This window comes from Odocoileus virginianus, chromosome 11 (genome assembly GCF_023699985.2).
Source record: "Odocoileus virginianus isolate 20LAN1187 ecotype Illinois chromosome 11, Ovbor_1.2, whole genome shotgun sequence".
NCBI classification, from domain to species: domain Eukaryota; kingdom Metazoa; phylum Chordata; class Mammalia; order Artiodactyla; family Cervidae; genus Odocoileus; species Odocoileus virginianus.
Genome location: NC_069684.1, coordinates 39,214,958 through 39,220,957, shown reverse-complemented (window position 1 = coordinate 39,220,957; position 6,000 = coordinate 39,214,958).

Here is a 6,000-nt window from a genome sequence, read left to right as displayed (position 1 = left end):
ACTCTGAGGGCTTCCCTGGTGATTCAGACGGTGAAGAATCTGCCTGAAAACACTCTGAGAAGTGACTCACGTGTATCATGAGCCTGCCAAAAGGGTGCAGTCTCGAAGATTAAGAAACTACAAGAACACTGAATTTCCTGGAGACAGATAATCTACTGCAGCACCTTTCTGATAAAAAAAAGCTCAATAAATATTTGTTGAACACATTATTTCTCCAGATTATTCAAGGATAATTTAGACCCAGAAAAGTTTAGTCACATACACGTCAAATGGTTTTATGCTAAAAGCTAATTTGGCTACTTGTAGTGGAAGAGAGGGAGAAAGCACTGGCAACCCACTCCAGTACTCTTGCCTGGAAAATCCCGTGGACAGAGGAGCCTGGTGGGCTGCAGTCCATGGGGTTGCTAAGAGTCAGACACAACTGAGCGATTTCACTTTCACTTTTCACTTTCATGCTTTGGAGAAGGCAATGAAAACCCACTCCAGTGTTCTTGCCTGGAGAATCCCAGGGACGGGGGAGCCTGGTGGGCTAACGTCTATGGGGTTGCACAGAGTTGGACACGACTGAAGCAACTCAGCAGCAGCAGCAGCAGTGGAAGAGATAGTTGGCTAGTATCTCTAGTCAGTTGCTAAAACTTAGGGGTTTGCTATTCCTGGAATTGAAAATATTGGGCATTGTAATTTGGCATGGTTAGACAAATGAAATAGTAACTAAGTAAAAAATCATTTTTTGGGCTCCTGTAATTAAAAAAAATTGTTTTGCATATATAACACATGACCTCTTTGCATAAGGAATTGATACACTGCTTGGGGAGATAGACATTACAAGAACTGAGAACACAGGTTTCAGAACTTGGCAAGCAGCATGGTCTGTGAGAAGGTTGAGTCCTGAAAGGAAACAGTGGAGGATATGTCTTTATACTGTCAGCTGAGTTGTATCCTGGGAAGCTTTAAAAGCAGGACTTTATTCAACAAATATTTAAGTGCTATTGTAGATTTTCTTTCTTTTCTTTTGGCATCAAAGAAAGGATGTGATGGGCAATGATGTTTGTGTTTGCATGAGCTCTTGGCCTGTAATGCTCCTTCCCTGAATCCTGGGTAGCTACAGATCTCCACCCAGATGTTTCCTCCTGGGGAGACCTGACCCTTGCCCACCCAAGACATCCACCCATCAGCACCCTCCACACCCCTCAGTCTATACATCTTCTTCCCGACATCTTGTCCTCTATGCGAAGTTTCTGGCTGTCCTGAGGGCTGGTGCTCCAGGCCTCGGATGGTGCCTGGCCAGTGGCAGGTGGCCACATGGACAGTACCATCCCCCACATGGCTGCCAGCACTGCCACCCACAGGTCTTGAGAAAGCAGGTGCTGTGTTCCTCCCATAGGATGTGGGCACCGTTAGGACCCATTACATCCTAGGTTCACATTCGAACTCTGATGCTTGGGTGTCTTTGAGGAAGTTACTTAGTGTGCTCATACCTCAGTTTCTTTATCTGTAAAATGGGGACAAGGCTGGTGCCTATCACATACTGTCACAAGGATTAAATTAATTAATATGTGAAAACACTTAGCACAGCCCCAGCACGTGGTAATGATACCATGCAGGGCCCTGTGGGGCTCCTGGGCACAAGGCCTGTGTCCCCCATTTCTTTGATTATAGGAAATAGCCTTCATTCAACCTCCATGAACTTCCCAGAATTCCAATAGGCAGAGTCAAACAAGTAGTTGTTAATTACAGAAGGGAGACCAGGTAGAACAAACTGTTAAGAGCAGTGTTGGGCAAGGTTCTATTTCCCCATAAAAGGATACACACAACAATATCTTTGAGTTATTTTGTAGATACTGAAACCCCTTCTAGGTGGGAGAAGTTAATAACTAATGATGGTAGGCTGCCCACAAGTATGTAGACCCCAGACCAGTTGGACCTGAAGGTCGATGATGCTGACTACTACTTAGCTCACCACTAACACATCATAAGAATGTCCACGAGCTGATCCTGCCCTCTTTGGACAATTGATATAAAACTTTTCACTCTTTTCCATAAGTTAGGCCCCACGATTTTGAGGACATGAGCCCACTGTGGCCCCCTTTGCCTGGTGAAGCAATAAAGCTATCCTTTTCTACTTCATCCAAAACAAAGGATGTGAAGGAGGTAATGTTTTAGGAAACCTCACCTGAGAGCATTATACAGGAGGTACTGGGGGACATGGGCTTCCCTGGTGGCTCAGATAGTTAAGAATCGGCCTGCAATTCAGGAGACCTGGGCTCGATCCCTGGGTGGGGAAGATCTCCTGGTGCAGGGAATGGTAACCCACTCCAGTATTCTTGCCTGGAGAATCCCATGGACTGAGGAGACTGGTGGGCTACAGTCCATGGGGTTGCAAAGAGTCTTGTGCAAAGGACACAACTAAACTAGTAGCACCCCTGAAGGACATAGCAGTTAGAACTCTCAACATGTCATCATCAGTTGCTTTGTTTTTCTCCCTTTTGGGAAATATATATTTGTAAATGCTTGCCAGATGCTTCCACCAGAACCTAAAGCTCAATACTATACTTCTAAAGTCAAACTAATCTTCCCTGCTGCTGCTGCTGCTGCTGCTGCTAAGTCACGTCAGTCGTGTCCAACTCTGTGCAACCCCATAGACGGTAGCTCAACAGTCTCCTCTGTCCCTGGGATTCTCCAGGCAAGAACACTGGAGTGGGTTGCCATTTCCTTCTCCAATGCGTGAAAGTGAAAAGTGAAAGGGAAGTCACTCAGTCATGTCCGACTCTTAGCGACCCCATGGACTGCAGCCTACCAGGCTCCTCCGTCCATGGGATTCTCCAGGCAAGAGTACTGGAGTGGGTTGTCACTGCCTTCTCCCTAATCTTTCCTACAAACCTGAAACTCCTGACTTTTCTATTCATGTCACGACCACATGCCTTCTCAGAAATCCTCTTAGATTTCTCCCTCTCCATCACCCACTTCCTGAGTAATCCTTTCTCCGGCTGATTTCATTACTGCTAAACTCATGTATTTTCAAAGTAGACATTGAAAAGCCAATGTACCCAGTTGAGAAGCCATGTTATAGCATGGTTAACCAGTGACAGAAGACTAAACTGGTGGTCATAAGTGCAAAAGATTTTAAGGGGAAAACTTTTGTTATTTGCAATATAAACAGAACTAAACAGAGTGGCATTGCAGTTTGTGATTCTTCTGTTAAGAAATTGAGTTTTCAGGCTGTCCTAGAGAAACAAGTTTTTCTTATCTCCCTCTGAATTCTACCTTTAGTTCCTCAAGTAGCTACATCATCAGCGCTCTAAGGTAGATTTGGTAAAGTAGTTTAGGCTCTCCTCAGGCAAGCAAGCAAGTTTAATTGGTCAGTCATATCTGATTCTTTGTGACTCTTTGGACTGGAGCCCCTCAGGCCCTCAGTCCCTGGGGTTCTCCAGGCAAGAACACTGGAGTGGGTTGCCATTTCCTTCTCCAGGGGAATCTTCCCGATCCAGGGATCAAACCCGCACCCCCTATGTTTCCTGTATTGCAGGCAGATCCTTTATTAGCTGAGCCATCAGGAAAGCTCTCCTCAAACAAGGAGTGGCTACATAAAACAGGCATGTGCTATTCTATGCACATATCCATACACACTCAAAGAAACAGCAGCAAATGGAGTGAAGACAAACAGTAATAAATCTCTATCTCTACTGTATCTATATGTAGATAATATTTTTAAGTGCTGATCACCACATTCACCCTTCTTCCCATCTGGTTTAGTCCCTTTCCTTGTCTCTATATTAGTCTTTTCTCAGTTCTCTGGGCTTTTACTGATTTCCAGGGAACTTTTGTCCTAACTAGTATTACTCTGGAAGCATCTAATTTCATTGAGCCTCAGCTGTTCCTCTGTAATACACAGTGTCTCAGTATTTTATAATATTGAAAAGGGCAAATAAGTTTTCAACAAATTCAAAACATGTCAAAGCTTGCTCACCAAATACCACCAACTTGAACAAATATGTCTTCTCTGGGGTTTTTAATTGTAATTTATATATGAGACAAAGTACAAAGGAGCTGGCCAGAGGGGTTGACTTCTTATCTGAGATCTGCTTGTTCTTTTTCACCATGAGCAAACAGTGTATCTGATTTTTATCTTGGCAGGGACTTAACCTGTCCAGAGTTCCTATGTCTTTAACCTCTTAAGAACAGGAGAACTCCTGTTCACCATGTGTCTTGTCCTTGGTGACTTCCTAAATAATCCAAAGATCTGCAAGGCACATAAGTTATATGTGTGTAGTCAATGCTTTATAGATTTTATAGAATTGGGTGGTTCTGTTATAGGAGGGGTTCCCAAGCTGGGCACTTCTGACTTTTCAGGGCAAATCATTTTTTTTTGTGTGTAAGGCTGTCTTCTGCATTGTAGGATGTAGCATCCCTGGTTTCTACTCATTAGATGTAGCACTTCCTCAGTTGTGATAACCAAAAACGTTTTTAGACATTGCCAATTTACCCTCAAGGGAAACACTTGCTGCTGGTTGACAATCACTGTAGTACAGTTAAGAGGCGGTAGATGGTGGTTAGTTAGCTTGCACTAAGATTAAATACACATTTTTCTTGCCATTTTCTGGCATATAGTATATATTTGAGTATGAGGGCAGTTATCTATACTCAATTTATATACTTACTTTATCACATTTATTGTGTTATAATAAAATTTCTCCCATTATTTTTTCTCATCATATTCAACAACCATGCAGAAAAACATCTACTAGTTTTTCAAAGGTCAGCTCCACGGAACTCCTCTTATCTTCACTATCTGAGGTCTTAAAACAAAGAGTTAATGCAAATAGAAACTCAAATGAAGAACTTAATTTATGGGGAAATTAAATTTATGCAGAAGCAAGTTCTATTTTATGTAGTGATGGTAGAATAAGTGTTATGTCCAGCCACTACTTGAAGAGAGGCTGGGATCTAGACCTGGGAGTCAACTGTATAGCTGAGAACTGAAATTATGAAAAATCCTAGAGAAAAATGAAAAGCTAAAGGGACTGAAGATTAAACCTTAACATGAAGCTATGGACATGAAACTAGCAAAAAGACAAAAGGGTATTTATTGCTTGAAACAACAGTAGCCAATGATTCATTAATAATAAGGGAATGACAACCCTACCACAGCAGTCACTCTAAAGCCTCAACTGTAGGAAAAATGAAGAAAGAAGGGAAAGAAGGGAGGGAGAAAAGAAGGAAGAAAAATTCTATCTACTAGTTATATGTGGACTTGTGGGTTTGGAGTGAGAAGGACAGGATACAAGAGAGGCAACTGATAACTTGTCAGGCTTGAGATGAGTATGTATTCTAACAGAACTTTGTTGGCTGTGATCTATGGAGAATCAGCTCAGGAGCACCTGCTCTTTGTCCTGAATAAACTAGTTCCTGGAGTGAAAGGAAAAGGGTGCCCAACATGGTAAAGAATGTAAAATAATCCCCATACTTCTTTTGTCCCTACCTTCCTTTAAATTTACATATTAATCATTTGACACTGCTCTTGGGCTAGTTAACTGCTTGCCTACTGCAGTGAGAGAGATAAAGAGCTTTTATTGTCATATGCCAAAGGGCCATGAACAGATCATTCTAGTTTTTGCAAGAAAAATTAGTTTAGGATAAATTCCTCTAAAACCAAATCATGTTTTGTAGAATTTTTTAAAAATATCCAGTTGACTTATAGCAAGAATTTTAGAATGAGTCAAAACATTCAGTTTCCTGGGAATACAATTAACAAACAATTCGACCTAGAAGGTTTACAAAGAAATTACATGGCTCAAAATTAGATGGACATTTTACGGAGTCTTTTTTCCTTCAATCACATAAGCAATAAGTGCCTCATACTTTTTAATAACACTTGCTTTGACCATTGGACAGTCGGACAGTTGGAGTCTCCATTCTCCCATTTGTCTGGATGCTTTCTGGAGAAGGTAGTTCCGAGTTTCTGATAGTCAAGACAAAAAGGGAAACATTACTGAGTTATAT